The sequence below is a fragment of the Chlamydotis macqueenii genome, chromosome 5, assembly GCF_036417535.1.
Source record: "Chlamydotis macqueenii isolate bChlMac1 chromosome 5, bChlMac1.mat, whole genome shotgun sequence".
In the NCBI taxonomy this organism is placed as follows: domain Eukaryota; kingdom Metazoa; phylum Chordata; class Aves; order Otidiformes; family Otididae; genus Chlamydotis; species Chlamydotis macqueenii.
In genome coordinates, this window is record NC_141560.1 from 53081693 (window position 1) to 53099093 (window position 17401).

General features: G+C 44.9%; 1 protein-coding gene across 7 annotated transcripts in view; it reads right to left on the bottom strand.

Annotated features, from left to right (window-relative positions):
* The window catches only part of TSPAN4 (tetraspanin 4), a 455141-nt gene that overhangs the window by 212708 nt on the left and 225032 nt on the right, over positions 1-17401 (bottom strand). The gene's annotated exons all lie outside the window — the stretch shown is intronic.

Here is a 17401-nt window from a genome sequence, read left to right on the forward strand (position 1 = left end):
CCCCGCCCCGCCCCGCGCCTCCCGCCGAGCCAGGGGAGGGGGCCGCCTCGCCACGCGCACCCGCGGCCCCCCCCCCCCCCCCAAACCTTTAAACCTTTGCGATAAGAAACCGCCCCTCGGCTGCGGGATGGGGCGGGCGCGCAGGCGGGGACAGCGGCGGCAGCGCCCCCCCCCCCCTCCCCCCATTCCCCTCCGGGGCAGGTCTGGGAGCCGCTCGGCTCTGCCCGCGCGCTGTCCCCGCTCCCCCCGCTCCCCCCCTCCCCGAAACTCCTACAACGGAGGGGCCGCACAGAGATGGAGCCAGACGCGCTGCTGGCTTCAAAAGGGCTGCCCGCAGCCACAGGCAGCGCTGCCGAAAGGCAGGGGAGTAAGCAACCGCTGTCACAATTTCTTACGCGCAAGCGATCGGGGTGCTCCGGGGGGAGCGGGGTCAGCGCAGGCCGTGCGTGCCTCTCCGGAAGCCTTGTTCGTGCCGCTGCAGATCCAGCGCCTGGATTTCCCTAATTAACTCCGTCCCACGGAATCACCACCCAGCAGAACGTACGGGCACCTCACTTGCTTCTCTAGCAGCCGATCTCCCCCCGCGGGCATCGCACTCCGTACGCTGAAACCTGGCTACTCCCACAGGCAGCACAGAGTTGCAAACCTGCCACACACAACTTTTTCAGAAAGGAAAAATCTGACTGAACCTGTGGTAATTACAGTATTAACGCCAGGAAAGCAAGAGTCATTTACCACCTTTGCCCTAAACTCCCTGCGCGAGGAACTCACTTGGTCTCCTGCGCGCCACATCCTTATCTGTAAAATGTGACGGCCTGTCCCTGCCTGCCTTCCCTCATCCTCTGTCTGCCTCATGATTTTGACTGGGAGCTCCTGGAGCTAAGTTAGAAGACGGCTGGCTAATATTTTTTAAAAGGCTTGCCCCAGCAGAGAATTAATCAAGATGAAAACAGGTTTCTTGCATGAAGCATCTTGCCAGTCTCAGCACAAATCAAGAGACATAGGCACCAATTAATTAAAGAACAAATTAGTAAAAGTAAAATGAGCTGGTTTTGCACATAGCCTGAGCAGTTCACCCTTGCAAACCACCCTCTAATTCTCTTAATTTACAAACTGCAAAGCTAGAGTCTAATTATTTCCCTTCATTTCCTCCGCAAACTATAAATACACTGCGCATACCTGGTGCAAGCTTTAGAGAGAAAGAACTTGAGCACAAAAGACAAGGATAATAACTCCTGCACCATCTGTTTCAACAACTTTGGATGACTTACAACTTTTCCACTTTTTAATTTCCCTACCTCTAAGAACAGAGATACTTTATAGCCATGACGGGGCTCACTCTTCTACTCTTCCTCCCTCCCTTCCCTGAACAGTATAAACTCTGTCCCCAGAAGGGACGACTCCTTTCTCATGCAAGCAGATCTGTTCCCGGTCTGAGTTTCCAATACACAATTTATTTTTCCTATGATACCAAACCAAAGGTGATTCAAATATTTTTTATGTCCCCTGGCAGTATACAGAAACACCTATGCACAAAGCTCCATATTAAATGGTAAAAAGAAAAACTGGGTACAGCGCTGTACACAGGTTATGTTGAAACAGTGTCAAATCAGATAATCATTATTTAGCAAGGGTGCCCACGGTACTGCAAGCACACAACAGAGGCCAATTTGGGATATTTACTGTAAACAAGACATCTGAAGGCTCAAAAGCAGCTTACTTACTGCTATCTGGATAAGAAAAAGAGTAGAAATCACTTGATTTCACCTTTCCTTAAGTCAAGAAATTATTAATTCCCAAGAGAATTCAGTTCTTAATATGGGTGGAATACTTTATAAAGCTAAGATCTGAGGTAGATGGGAGAGTTTCTAAATGCTGCTTTTAATAAACACCGACACATAGTGTGTATACTTCAGACAGATACAGAAAAATGCATGAGGAAGGCAGAGGTCCCACGCGACCCTTACAATAAAGGGTACTTTCTCCCCAGCATCCTTTCACCACCATCCCTTAGCACACCTCATTGAAATGACAACTTTGCAAAGGCAGGTTAGTGTAAAATTCAGCTCTCCAGTCATCACCATTCTCCTTTCTCATGCCAATATCAACAGCTAATTAGAAACAGAGTCATTTGGGATTCAGACATTATACAGCTCCAGAATCATTCTTTTATTAAATCTTCCACACTAGGAAACCCAGTCAGAGTCACTAGCCTAAATGGCAAATCCTTGAGATAGCAACATTGCACCGGCAAGCTGACCTCAGCCTGGATGACTTGCTTATATGAAGGAGTAAGACCTTGCCTGGAACTGGGGAAAAGTAATAAAAAGAGACGGGCTGATGTATTCTACTCTTGCTCATCCCTGGTGGAAAGTGGATGAAAGGGGCAGGGATGTGCTGGGACTCGTGTCAACATTTAAGCCATTACAATAAAGTAATACTTAGACGAACCATGAAGGATAAACCTCAGAAGCATTGTGTCAAGCCATTATGTTCATGAGGGTGACTCAAGGGGCAGGTGAATTACAGCTTTCACAAAACTTCTTGTTAATGACTGAGTCTAAAATCACAGCCTGGGCCTAGCGATGTCTGTTCTCCTCAGCTTTCCATCTACTTTTTCTCTCCCCAACTGCAGCTGTATATTCCTATCCTGTGGCCAATTCATATTGATTTCTCTACATAAGAAAGCAAGCACTGTGCCGCCTCGCCAGCAGAGGTTCAATTCGTATTGATTCTGGTGGCGCGCTACCATTTACATTGTGAGAACTCTGTCTCTGCCACTTTGAGTGGAGGGCTGGTAACCCTTCAACAGCTCCAGCCAAAACGCTGTCCCTGAAAGCGGAAAGGCAGCACTCTAACGATGCCAGATGAGTTCCAGGCAGTACAGAGAAACTGCAAAAGGTTTGGGTGTCAGTGGTAGATCTGTTAACCGCATTATCCCTCCTGCCCTTTCTCAGAACAGCCTCACTCAAGGCTTCATCTATCACCTGAAGATTCACACCTACTTGTTCAGCCCACGCTTTCCACCTGCCACCTCACCCTGCGCTTCCAGTCACCACAGGCCCCGCACCATGCTCCCACCTCCCTTAGCCAAACCTGTTCCCACTTCCCTCGCTTGTTCCTCTTGCTGTGACCAATGCTCCTGCCCCCAGCCCTGCTGCATCACCTTGCGGGGCAGCAGCCACTACCTGTGAGCAGGCTGGTCATGGCCCCATTCCTCCTTTAGCGGGGCCGTGGGTGTCCAGATGAGGCCTGAGGCAGAATAGGTACCTATGAGTGAGTCCCAGGTGGGGCTGAGGCCAGGCACTGCTGCTGCTCCCTGATCCCCAGGACAGGAACACTGTCATTGCCAAGGCCTAAGTGAGCTTCATGTGGTGGTTAATGTGCCAAAATGTTCTACCAGGATCCCTAAAGAACCTGCCTGTCCCCAGAGCTGGAGTGAGAGCTGCTTTCCAGGCCTCTTTGGTCCCCTGCTCACCTTTGGCTCCTCTTCCAGGGCACTATGTTTTTCCAGACTCAGCTGTTTCCTTCCCTGTTCCATGTCCAGGGCTTCCTCTCCTCATGCCTCATTGTGTGGGACCACTCGGAACCCAAAGGAACCATCAGTTGAAACCAGTGGGTATTTCAATACCGCTTTCAATCAGGACTTCCTTGTATCCATTTTGAATACTGCTTTCTCTTCCTGCTCCAGAATTTAACTCTCATGATCACAAAACACCAGCTCCTTCAGATCACACAAATGCAGACACTAACTCACCTCTTCATTTAGTCTCGTTAGTCCTTTAATGGTTCCACTGGCTTTCCCTCTTCTAATGCCTCTTGACACTGTCTTCAAAACCCTGCATAGCTGCTCCATCCTCCTAATGAAATAACCCACTTTGCACTCTCTCCAGTAGCCTGTTTGTAAGCATCTCATTGAACTGTTAAGAAGTGATCGACAAAACAAAATAAATTTTTAAAATTCTCCTGGAAGCTATTACTGAAATACACTATATAAATGCAGGGTATGTCTGTGACAGCTGCTCCTACTCTGTAACAGGGATGTGTGCCCCTGAGAGGTGACAGCCTTTCCCAGTAGTTTCAGCAAACAAAATGTCTAAGACCAAATACTACTACAAGAGTGGGAGCTTTTTGTGGGTTAACAACTTTGCTCCACACCACAGCGTTACAATTAGGTAACGGTGATCAATTCATAAATACAATCCAAATGGTTAACTTTTTAATTTCATGCACATACAGAGATCACCACATAAAAGCATTAATCAAAACTGTTTGGCACTGCCTCTCCCCTTCTTCAGCGATGTGCCTAGTAAGCAATCCCTTCTCTCTCCCCCATCGCGCTGTTTGCAGCTACTGTTCGGTTATGTTTCATTCAGCAATGCAGGCTTTGTAAAAAACGTACCTCTTACAAAGCCTAAGAGAAATATTACCTCTTCTGCCTGGAGGGTGAACCAAAGTTCAGGGCCAGGCTGGCTGTTTTGGCTAAGAGAAAAGAAACTCTTGTGATGGAGTCTTTGATTTGTTTGCTTTTGTATATTCCTTTTGCATGAATATAACTGACTAAAAGCACAAGGCAAAAGGGGGTGAGAATATGATTTTTAACCTGATTGCCTCACACTGCCATAGGTCTGCAGTCTCTGCTCACCCCCAGCCAGTACTGTTTAGTATCTTCATCAGTCACACAGAGAGTGGGATCGAGCGCATCCCTTAGAAATTTGCAGGTGACACCAAGCAGTGAGGTTGATGCGTCTGAGAGACAGGATGCCATCCAGAGGGACCCGGACAAGCTCAAGAAATGGGCCCACGTGAACCTCATAAGGTTCAACACAATCAAGTAAAAGGTCCTGTACCTTTTACTTGGGTCAGGTCAACCCCCAGTACCAATACAGGCTGGGAGATGAAGGGATTGGAGCAGCCCTGTGGAAAAGGACTTGAGGGTACTGGTGGATGAAAAACTGACAAGAGCCAGCAATATGCGCTTGCAGCCCAGAAAGCCAGCCACATCCTGGGCTGCATGAAAAGAAGCATGGCCAGCAGATCGACAGAGGTGATTCTGCCCCTCTACTCCACTCTCATGAGATCCCACCTGGAGTACTGCGACCAGCTCTGAAGTCTTCAGTACAGGACATGGGCCAGTTGGAGAGGGTCCAGAGGAGGGCCATGAAGATGATAAGAGGGCTGGAGCACCTCTCCTATGAGGACAGGCTGAGAGAGTTGGGGCTGTTCAGTGTGGAGAAGAGGAGGCTCCAGGGAGACCTTATTGTAGCCTTTCAATACTTAAAGGAGGCTTGTAAGAAAGATGGGGACAGACTTCTTAGTAGGGCCTGTAGTGATAGGACAAGGGGTAATGGTTTTAAACTAAAATAGGGTAGATTCAGACTAGATATAAGGAAGAAATTTTTTACACTGAGGGTGGTGAAACACTGCCACAGGTTCCCCAGAGAGGTGGTGGACGCCCCATCCCTGGAAACATTCAAGGCCAGGTTGGATGTGGGCTCTGAGCAACCTGATCTGGTTGGGGATGTCCCTGCTCCTTGCAGGGTTGACTCCTGGATTGCATGGGCAGGAGGAGAAAGTCAGATGTTCTAGAGGTTTCCTTCCGTATCTTTTGATATTCACAGTGGTACCTGCAACTCCTTTCAAGATTTACTGATGCCTCCAACAAAACTTTGAAAAAAAACATTCCAGTCAGAAGCAATTTCACATATAGCAGACTTCAGGGTTGGTGTTTTTTTCATTTTCTTTCTTTTTTTCCTTTATAAATACGGAAATTTGCATTAAAAAAAAAGGATCTTCAATACTTAATAGCTCATCTCCTTCTGCTCACATGCCACTTGAAGTCATGATCTTTGGTTTATGGCATAATTAGTTGCTATAGAAATAACATATTCATAGACACAGGAAAAATATTTGGGGTATGATTTGCAATGCTCTTTATTTAAGCTTGTGCACAAGTTACTTTTGCAGAAACCTCACTTCTTTTTACGGGCTCTCATCTGCATAGCAGTTTTCATCAGCTCTGCCTGTGCATTCAGACACACTGGTACTGGTACATGCACTACTCGCACTGGAGCCATTTCCTTCACCCATACTTGAGCATCTACATGTTCAAACAGTGACGAGAGCATAAATCCACACAGAAGAGCAAGTCAGACTAAACAAAAAAAAAACCTCCTTGAAAAATTACTTGGGATTGGGCTCCAAAACCCTGTGCACTACAGAGCTCCCTCACCATTTCATAGAATCATAGAATGGTTAGAGTTGGAAGGGACCTTTAAAAGTCGCCTAGTCCAACCCCCATGCAAGAAGCAGGGACATCCCCAACCAGATCAGGTTGCTCAGAGCCTCATCCAGCCTGGCCTTGAACGTTTCCAGGGATGGGGCCTCCACCACCTCTCTGAGGAACCTGGTCCAGTGTTCTACAACTCGCATTGTAAAAAATTTTTTCCTAATATCCAATCTAAATCTACCTCCCTCTATTTTGAAATCATTACCCCTCATCCTATCACAACATGCCCTACTGAACAGCCTCTCCCCATCTTTCTTGTAGGCCCCCTTGAGGTACTGGAAGACCGCTATCAGGTCTCCCAGAGCCTCCTCTTCTCCAGGCTGAACAGCCCCAACTCTCTCAGCCTGTCCTCATAGGAAAGGTGCTCCAGCCCTTTTATCATCTTCATGGCCCTCCTCTGGACCTTCTCCAACTGGCCCTTGTCCTTCTTATGTTGGGGGCTCCAGAACTGGACGCAGTACTCCAGGTGGGGTCTCTCCAGGGCAGAGTAGAGGGGGAGAATCACCTCCCTTGACCTGCTGGCCACGCTTCTCTTGATGCAGCCCAGGATGTGGTTGGCCTTCTGGGCCACAAGAGCGCATTGCCTGCTCACGTTGAGCTTCTCATCCACCAGCACTCCCAACTCCTTCTCCTCAGGGCTGCTCTCAATCCATTCTCCACCCAGCCTGTATTTGTGCCTAGGATTGCCATGACCCAGGTGCAGGACCTTGCACTTGGCCTGGCTGAACTTCATGAGGTTGGCACGGGCCAGCCTGTCAAGGTCCCTCTGGACGGCATCCCTCCCTTCCAGCGTGTTGACAGCACCACACAGCTTGGTGTCATCGGCGAACTTGCTGAGGGTGCACTCTATCCCACTGTCCATGTCGCCAACAAAGATGCTGAACAGGGCCGGGCCCAACACGGACCCTTGAGAGATGCCACTTGTGACCGGTCTCCACTTGGACATCGAGCTGTTAACCACCACTCTCTGAGTGCGGCCATCCAGCCAACTCCTTATCCACCGAGTGGTCCGTCCATCAAAGCCATGCCTCTCTAGTTTAGAGAGAAGGATGTCGTGCAGGACAGTGTCAAAAGCTTTGCACAAGTCCAGGCAGATGATATCTGTTGCTCATCCCTTGTCCACCGATGCTGTGACCCCATCATAGAAGGCCACCAAATTGGTCAGGCACGATCTGCCCTTGGTGAAGCCATGTTGGCTGTCACCAACCACCTCCTTGCTCTCCATGTGCCTTAGCATGGTTTCCAGGAGAATCTGCTCCATGACCTTGCCAGGCACAGAGGTGAGGCTGACCGGCCTGTAGTTGCCCAGGTCCTCCTTGTTCCCCTTTTTAAAAATGGGGGTTATGTTCCCTCTCTTCCAGTCATCGGGGACCTCACCAGACCACCACGATTTCTCAAATACAATGGCCAGTGGCTTGGCAACTTCATCCGTCAGTTCCCTCAGGACCCGCGGATGGATCTCATCAGGTCCCATGGACTTGTGCACCTTCAAGTTCCTCAGATGTTCCCGAACCTGCTCTTCGAATACAGTGGGCGGTTCCTTCAGTCCCTGCTTTCTGGGATTTTGTCACCCTGTTCTTTGCTAATAATTTCTTTTGTCCAATAATAAACATTTTAAGTGAGGAGATTCCCTGTTTCCCCACCAAATGCTGCGTATTTAGGTCCTGGACAGAGAGGATTATTGCTGCAGATGAACAACAAGCAGTGCCAGTCACTGAACTCCTGGAAAAGCAGAAGTCCTGTTCCTCTGCCAATGCCCTCAGTAACAAAGAATGAAAGAAGAGAAATAAAGAACCCATCTGACACCCTGTACAAGATGAGTTGTGGCCCAAATAAAAATCTTTGTCAAGACCTATCTTTGCAGTGTCAGCAGGTCTTCGCAGCACAAATGCAATTTATGTGCTAGTTTTCTTAAAATCAGGTTACTTTCTCTAACCTGAGAGATCAGCTGGCGTTCAAAGAAATACCACTTCAAAGGCACACGTGGTATTCAGGATCTTTCTGTCAAGTATAAAGCAATCAATCAGACACAAAAATCTTTAAACTACACAGTTCTGATCATTTGTGAAAGCAGGTATTTTGAAGCAGAAGCAAACAAAACAATGACTTAGAAAAATTCAAAGATTCATTAATGTTCCCCAACTAACGTCTGCCTTTTAACATCTTCATGGACTTTTTCCTTGAAAAGTCAAAACGGATTATCTTCTTGTTGTGCATCCTTAAAAACAGGGCCAAGGTTCTGCAAGCACATGAGCATGAAGTGAAGTTCATATAACCATATTTCAGCTCCATTTCCAAAGCAATGAAGGCCCAGCAGCATTCACTGACCTCACAGGGATCAGAGTGCTGAGCACTTTAGAGAATCAGGTCACGGAGAGCCCATTTCAGCAAAGTACTCAACCATAGTTTTCCCTGCATTGAGATATTCATGTACTTAAATAGTAAGCACATACTTAAACGCTTTCAAGAGTGAGACTCTATGTAAGGATGAGGAATGCAGTGTTTAGAAGGCTGCAGATGGAGGTGGACTCTGTATACAGCTGCCATAGCGGAAGGAATTACTCCCTGAACACGCATCTTCGAGGCTGCTGCTTCGCAGATCTACCTGCAGAGCTGGTAGAGCTGGGAGATTACTTCAGCCAAAACAAGCAAAGTCACTTCAGGTGGTTTGAAACAGAGTAAGGAGCTCTCCTACCAGCATCTCTGTCAACATCTCGGAGAAGTGATCTCTGCTGCTGCATTGCAGGCTCTGTGTCTTTCTCTTCATAGCCAAAAGACCTCCATTTGCTCCTAGCTCCCTTAGGTCCCTTCCAAAATCCTAGCTTAAAGATCAATATACTTCTTTTTCCAAAAAAAGGACTGAAAATAATACCCCTAAGGGAGCAATAGATGTCCTTTTCATCTTGAAAGATAACAACTTCTTGAAATAAGCAAATGGATGTTATTTTTTATGACATAGAGGTACTGCCACACACATTTCTTGCAATGCAAGCTGTGCTGGAGAGAGCTTAAAATTAAAACTGAAGTATTAAAGAGCCAGCAGCAAATTAAAATAGTATTTGAGAGGGAATAATAAACAAAAACACTAAGTGATGATTAAATATTTGTATTAAAATGGGATAGTCCTGTATAAAGAAAATGCAGCTGGTCATATATACTTTTATATAAAATGTTATCAGCTATTATTCCTTTTCTTGATGTTGTAAGGAATCACGGGGCTTGTATCATCCCACAATAAAAAGCAAAACAGTAAAAGCAAACACAGCAGTGGATCTCTTATCCCTGACATCTCTGTAACCATTGAAACAAAAAGAAAGGAGCTTCTGCTATCAAAAAAAAAAAAAAAAAAATCTGGGTAGGAGCACAGGAGAAAGCTTTGGCTTTCTGCTTTGCCATTCTGAGCATTCATAACAATGAATAGTCAAAAATAACTTCAGGAATGCTACCAGCAGACATACTTTCAAATATCTTTTTTTGAACAGATAACACATACAAGTAAACAATTTAAAACAACACCCTAGGATTTACACTCCTAAAAGTCATATTAGCAAGTACAATAGTGATAATGCTTGAAATAAAAATGCTCTTTTGAAAGAAAAAGTATCACCTGCACTGGAAACCATGTATCTGTATTTAATTGTTCACATCACCACAATATGTCACTGTGAAAATCTGTACACAAGCTCATTTCCCTACGGAAGGGTGCACATGCACAGAAAGAAGAGGCACCTGTATTTTAAGGTAGCACAGGTATGATACCCTTTTTGCAAAACATACCTAAACTCAGTTAGTAAAGATAATACAGAGGCCCTAACTCAGATAATTTGAGTTGTCTAAAAGAAATAAGAAACTCATCCTTATTTATTAAGGCACTTAATATTTAACTTTAATCATGGGGCTTTGTTTGGATAGAAATAACGACATAACGTAGAGCTTTAATGATAAAGAATGAAAGACAATTGGTGCTTGAATTTAGATGCTCTCATTGAAAAGGTACTTCCAAAGCATCTGTTCAGTCTTTAAAGTCATCACCTGTTTTACACACTGGCTAAGATTATGGATTTAATCAAAACAAAATTTGTGCCTAAATTTCACCTGAGTGTTTGTGCTCAATGTTTCCTACGGGTTTGCACTGGCTTTTAGATATTCCCACAATGTAAGAAATGCTTGGCACAGGACCTTTGCAAAATATAATCCTGCTAAATCTAAGCCCCAGCATACATTAAACTGCTAAAAATGCAAGGTCAACCTCTTCTGCAGTCTGACCTCCAAGCAGTTTGTTTACTGTGTTATATTTATGGGGATTTTTATGAAGGCAGATTTATATACCAAAAAAAAATGATTTCTGCATCAGATCACCAAGAAGCCAACTGAAAAGTGATTAGGAGTCTTTCCACAAAAAGATACCTATTCCATGATGGTTTTCAGAAATGACAAGGAATGCAGAAAAAAAGAACCAGCCCTACTTATTTCTGTACTCTGTATTTCTGCCTTTAGACAGGATTTATTATTTGATGGGGAAAGAAGACCTCCTTAGAAACATTCTTATTTTACACATATTTCCAGATATCTGAAGACCATATTACATTTCTGCATAGCTCTGGTAGTGCTAATGATATTTCTCTCAAATAATGCATAATTATGAGCCTATAAAACTTTAATTAAGATGCTTTACAGCCTTTTATAAGTGTCACCCAAACCTACGCTGTAGGGCAAACTTTTAATTTCTATTTGTGATGTTTACACTATGCAAAGAAATTCATTACTTTAAAAGCTAGTCTATTATTTCTTAGAAGACTACACAGATTCCTTGGTCAAAGTCTGTCTGGATAAAACAAAGAAATCATTATTTTTGGTTTGGTTCCATTTTACTTGGAAATAGAAAAGCTAAACTGTAATGTAACTCTCCCAATTTCTACAGGGGTCAAACACTACAAAGCCAAAATTGTACCTCTGCTTTCCACATGCCAAGAATCAAGATACTGAATGTATTTGCAAGAGCAAAAAGTGAAAATCCTCAGAAGATAATGATACTCATTGCCTGGCTCAAACAGCGTACTGTGTTTGAAGCCTGATGTAAAACACACTGAAACCATTGCAAAGTGCTCTTCCAATCTCAACACCTCAAAAACCTGACTGCTCTTACTCCAGGCAAATCTTGGAGCAAGCTTCTGCCCCCACTGATGCCTGGATACTGTTGTGAGCAGGGCTGCTATAAATTGGTTGTAGTCAGATGAGATGGCATTACATTTTTTTTATGCAAGAGAGAGAGGCAGGAGGGTTGAACCCGGGACTGCCTTCACCACTGTAGAATGGGATTTCTTTATTGATCTGTTTAAGACAGGATAGATATGATAAGTATGACAGGACAGATGTAACAGGGCATTAAAGCCCCAAGGACTCGGAGAGGAGAAGGGCTGACATCCTCAGCAGAGCCTGCGAGGCCCCTTTGCTGGCCTGCCAGCTCTGTGGGTCAGACACGTGGTCCCAAAAGCATTCTAGACACTTGTTCCTTCAGCCAGGCTTAGATCCTGTCTATAGTGAAATGTGCAACACCTTTCTTGCCTCACAAAATAACTACAGGAAGAACTTAAAAAAAAACCATACCCCTTTCAGACAAATTTTTAAAAATGCAACCCAAAAGAAACTAACAAACATCAGTTTATCAATAAGCAACTGAAACTAGAAAAACATGAGCTCTAGCAGTGTGAAAGTCCTCTGGCTTTAGTACATTCTCCACTCCTACACTCCTTGTGAAACAAGCGGGACTCACACATCTGGCAGTCTGATGGCAGCTATTAGCCCCGCTATGAGTCCTGGCATAATCCTGGCCTGGCCTTAGCTGCTCCTCCAACAGCAAGTTCCGCTAGAAAGGGAACCAAGCAAAAGTTGGCTTTGGCAAGACAGAGGTGCAAATTTGATTTTCCTTCGTAGAGTAAGTTACAGATTCTGCAAACTCATGCCTTATGCAGCTGGAAGCTGACAGCTTCAGATGAGAGGAATTTATCATTATTATTTTAGTATGAGAGCAGCTCACTGATTGCAGCTTGACAACTCAAGTTAATTAGTTGATGAAGGGTCTGCTGCACACTGGCTGCCTCCACATCTGTGGACGATGACACCATCAGCAGAATGAAATCCACACTTAACAGGTCTCTGTTTTTTTTTTAATCCTAAACTACAAATCACAAAATCCACATAACAAAACCTGCAGATCAGAGGAATTACACAAGAGGTTCCCCCTTCCCTGGCCCTCGGGACAGTCTGGTCTCTGCTGCTTACTGAAGCTCATAAACAGACAGACTTGACTTCAAAAGCATTCTCTTTTCTTCCTGGAGTCCCAGTGGTTCTCAATAATAAGATAACTGGTTCGAGCTCAACCTGGCAATGTTCCCTTACAGCTGCTTTCCCCAGCAGGGAAATACCAGCTCGCAGGTTTTCCTCTGCTCCTGCCAAACAGCAGGTGGGATTTACCCACCTTGTCAAAGAGCTTATGTCAAGATCATCTGGCCCCACCTATCAGATCAACGCACAGAGCCTATGTGTTACTCTGCATCCAAGTTTGCAAAATGTTAAGGTTCTTATGAAACAGTCAACTAAAATAGTATGTGAGGCCATAACGTTCCAAGCTCCCGAGAAGTGGTGGAGAAGCACAAACGGCAGGGAAAGCTGGTTGGGAAGTGACCTACATGGGGCTGGAGCCACTGAAAGCCAGTAAGCACTAAGGGGAAGCACATCGCCTGTCGGGAAAAAGAACAAGCCATTGCTGGTAGACCAGGAGCATCGTATCAGTGGGAACTACTGCAGAAATTCAGCCGGCACTCTGCCATAGTCTACCAGTAATTGTACAGCATAGCTGTAAAATCTCTCTGTGGCCCTAGTTCTTAGCACAGAGAAAAGCATTTTTTTCCACTGCCTTTCATATCCACATCCACACAGCCTGCTTCCATCTCCCTTTTTATTTATCACCTAGGAAGACGAACTGCGCTTCTAGGTGCTCTCTTAAAACAAATCAAAAGGGAAAAAAAAGGAAACTCCAAGAGCCACTGGGCATGTCTGCAACATGGTCAATTAAAGATTGTTGGAGAGCAATCAAGAGAAGGGACGTCTGCTCCTTTAGATGAAAACAATGAAATTTCAAGACAAGCGGCTCTTGTCACCAGAAGCGATGAGCAGTAATATAACTCAGCAGTCATATACATATATAAAAATACATCTATTAAAAAAAAAATATATAAATATATATAAAAACTCACCTGGGCCTCCTGAGTCCTGAGAGTTGCTGCAGAGAAAGGCAATGTAGCTATGGGCACAGGAGCCAGTATTTAGTAAATGAGAGATGTGCACAACAAACAGAAATGGCTGGGTTCAGAAGCCAATTACTAGTTCCATTTTGGCATGTTTTAATCTTGCTTTATTCACCCAAACAAGGATTTTGTTGATGGAGTCTGCATTCCTCTAAGAGAAACATTTCAGTTCTGGATCCCTGCTTGTCTACACTTCTTGAAGTACCATAAAAGCAGATGAAGATTTTCTGTGTGTGTGTGTGTGTGTGTTACAGGATTATTTCCTCCCAGTTTGAGAGCAGCTCAAAGGAATTGGCTTCAACAACTTTGCCATGATTTAAGTTTATTCTTCGACCATGCTGAGCTCTGACAGAAGAGAGGCTCCAGTGAGAGCCATGCTTTATTCTGCCTCCACTAGGATGCTATTGAAAATCTTGGGATGAATCAGGGCAGCACAGGTGCTGCACACAGAGCTTAAAAGCAAAACATTCTGCTGCAATAATGTTTGAGCATTTAGGGGACCTCAAAGAGGATTTTTTGTTATTACGCTCTAAACAAAAAGAAAACACTTTCCATGTTGACTTTAATTTCTGTAACACAGCTTTAAAAACAAAACAACCCCAAAATTCAATAGACTGCACCCAGGATGGCAATGCCTCAAAATTAGAAGCAGCATGTTGGCATTTTTCCCAGGACAAAAAAATATATATATGTGCATGTATACACACAGGCACTTTTTTGCAAGATCAGTGAAGCTCCGGGGTTTATTGCCACCTCACTCAGCCAAAGGAAAGGACAGGCTGGTCTTTGCAGTGCCTGAACACTTAGGCATGAGGAGGAGTCTGTTTACCTGAACAACTGTGTGCATCAGAAGTAGTGAGCAGCATGGTCTGTTCAAATCCATTATGCTGAAGCCTTATGCTTCCTATCCAAGACAGAGACCTTAACTTGAGGGCTGCTTGTCTCATCTCAGTGCTTCCAGGACAGAGTTATTAGGCTGTAATAAGCAAGCTCCTAACAGCAGGTTGATGAGACTAAAAGAATCCCCTTGGTCATCCCCAGCCAGTTGTGAACAAATCCCTGCGCTAGCAGCAAGGTTAACTGGGATTTTTCTGTGGGATCAGGTTACAGAAGCTCCTAATATTAAATCCTCCACAAAACCTACTGTGATGATGTCTGCAGCTCTGTTTGAGCCAGTAAGAAGTGTGAGTCAATTCTTGCAGTAACAGGTCACAAGAGATGCAGTTCCACACTTACCCTGACGCACTCTTGAAGAGACATCTGAATGCTGTCCAAAAATTAATTACATGGCATGACAAGCTCTGACAATTAGCTAACCAGACTGCTTGATGGCTAGGATTTTAAATAAGGATCTTGCAAGGGGGAAACTCTGGAAGAGGCAGCGCTACTGTCATAACAGTCTGAGCTGTCATGGAAGCGTAGCACACGAGACAGCCCTGCAGGCTTCACAACTGTGATTGCAAAGGAAAGAAAAGATCCTGGGGGAAAAGGACCTATTTAACTGCACCTGTACCTCGGGTCCATCATCAGGACATCCCCCCTTCCAACAGGGCTGGAACAGAGGAGGATTTGGGTCTTCTCCAGACCACAGTTGGCCCCCATGAAGCAGCAAGGGAAGCCAGGACCACCACCTGCACTCGGTGGGGCTGGAAGAGGCCCTCTCTGTCACACCGCGTTGGGTAGAGGTCACAGCTGATCCCTGTACAGTGTGACAGCAGGCCCAGTGCCCTTGACACTGGCTAGATCCAAAAATGCACTGCCTCCAAAATCCCCCGCATATCCACCCAAGCAACCCTGAAGGTCGCTGCTCCCACCCCATCACTGAAGTTTTGGGGAGTTTTGGCAAAGCACTGTTGCTGCTGCGCACTGCTTGTACAGATTTCTCCGATAGCTGCTCGTGGAAATCGGTATTTCACTCGCGCAGGCCTCACCTCTTTCGGGTAAGAAAACAATGCTCCCACTTTCTCAGTTTTCTCCCTTTGTATGTAAAGGGGAGGAAGAGGCAAGGATTTCAGGATTGTAAATAACCAGAGTGACTTGACAGCAAGTAAATCAGCACTTTGTAGTGTTCATGGCAACAGCTTTTGGCATCGCAGGAAACGAAACAACTCATTACACAGCAAATAAACTACAATCTTGTATTTACAAGGCAGACTTTCAATGCAGCCAATTACTGTGCATGTAGTGGTGACTAAAAGTCGTACGTTACCATTTACAGATCATGTATGAGAGGACTGGGTTTCATCAGTATATAATTTTTAATGAAAAAGAATCAGGGAATGTATTAAATAGGGAAGATGGGTTTCAGTGGAAGCTGGGTGCCTGTTTCCCTTCTATACATGTGAAAATGTTCTGTCTCTTCACAAGTCTGTTGCAAACATATTTCAGTTAAAAAAAAAAATGTTGTTTCAAGCATTTGCTTTGCAATTTGCTATTCTTCTCCGATATGATTACCTACGTTAGTTGGCAGTTTCTTCTCCCTGACTGGATTACTCCCTGGGACTTTAGGAGTTTTCAGGTTGGTTCTGGTACGCACACTTACAGCGAGTATCTATATTAATAAGCCCAGGTCAGTGTATACAATTCCACATAAAAACCGAATCTTAAGAACTTCACTGATACCCCTGAGAAATGAATAATATCATGGTTTTTTATGTTTATTTTTAAACTTCTTATTCTTGGGTTGGACTTTATCAGGGTTGAGCTGCGACCTACCCACTCATCTTTCTTCTTTACAATCAAGGATCAAATCTCTATCTAGACTGGTGCACTGAAGTGCTGCTCCCTTAAACTAGATCTGCTTTTAACACCGTATGCTAATTAACCATCGAGTTTTGATATGAATCCCTCAGAGGTTCACGCTCCTCAGTCATAATTCAGATGTATAAGCAAGATTCTTAGCCACTGCAAAACAACTAAACTACAAGGAAATCAAAAGCACTGGATGGGTTTACACCAATTGAGAACCCAGCCAACCATCTTAAAATTGTAGAGGCTTCCGCTCAGGCAAGCACCACTGCTGAAGTATTTCTCCCTCATGTATATGCTGCCTTTTTCATTCCTGTGGCTGCTGTGGAAAATATCTGCAGCAGCATTTCTGGGATTTGCTTACATTTTCCCCTTTCTTTGAGGTGGGCCTCTGTTTTCCTGATTCAGTTGAGCTACGCGTGCCAAGGCTCGGCTCACGTAGTTTATGCTGCCACGGCACAGGTGAGATGCCCTTCCCTCAAGCTGTCACCAGCCTCACTGGAGAATCAGCTGCCAGCCAGGTCTCAGCACCTATGGAGGAACCTCACGTGTTGCGATGTTAGACTCCCTCTTGCTCCTCCATCTGGGAGCACGGCTGGCTCCTTTCTCTATCAAGGCAAGCAGCCAGTAAGGGCCAGAAGTCACTTCACACTGTTATTTGCTACCTGCCAACCCATGTACCCAAGCCAGCTTAATTTGAGAATCTGGCTTTTAAATTTATTTTTCTTCCCAGGCAAAGGAGTAGCAGGACACTGCTGCTGAATACATGTTTTGTTATAGCCTCCCATCGCTGCTGAATGCTATACTTTATTCTGTATCAGGCTGTTCATCATAACCCTGTTTTATGTTTTTCAAAGTGTTTTTGGAAGATGCATGGTCTGAATGAAGACTGCCCAGGACAGAGGCACAGTGCAATACTGCATGGAAATTTCCCTAAAGCAGACGTGAGGAGACTAGGAGGCAGAATGGCTCCCTGGGGGAGGGACCCACGCAGCCATAGCAATGAGAAAGCTATTGGGATTTATCAACTCAGCTGGTGTTTATTCCGAAATTCAAA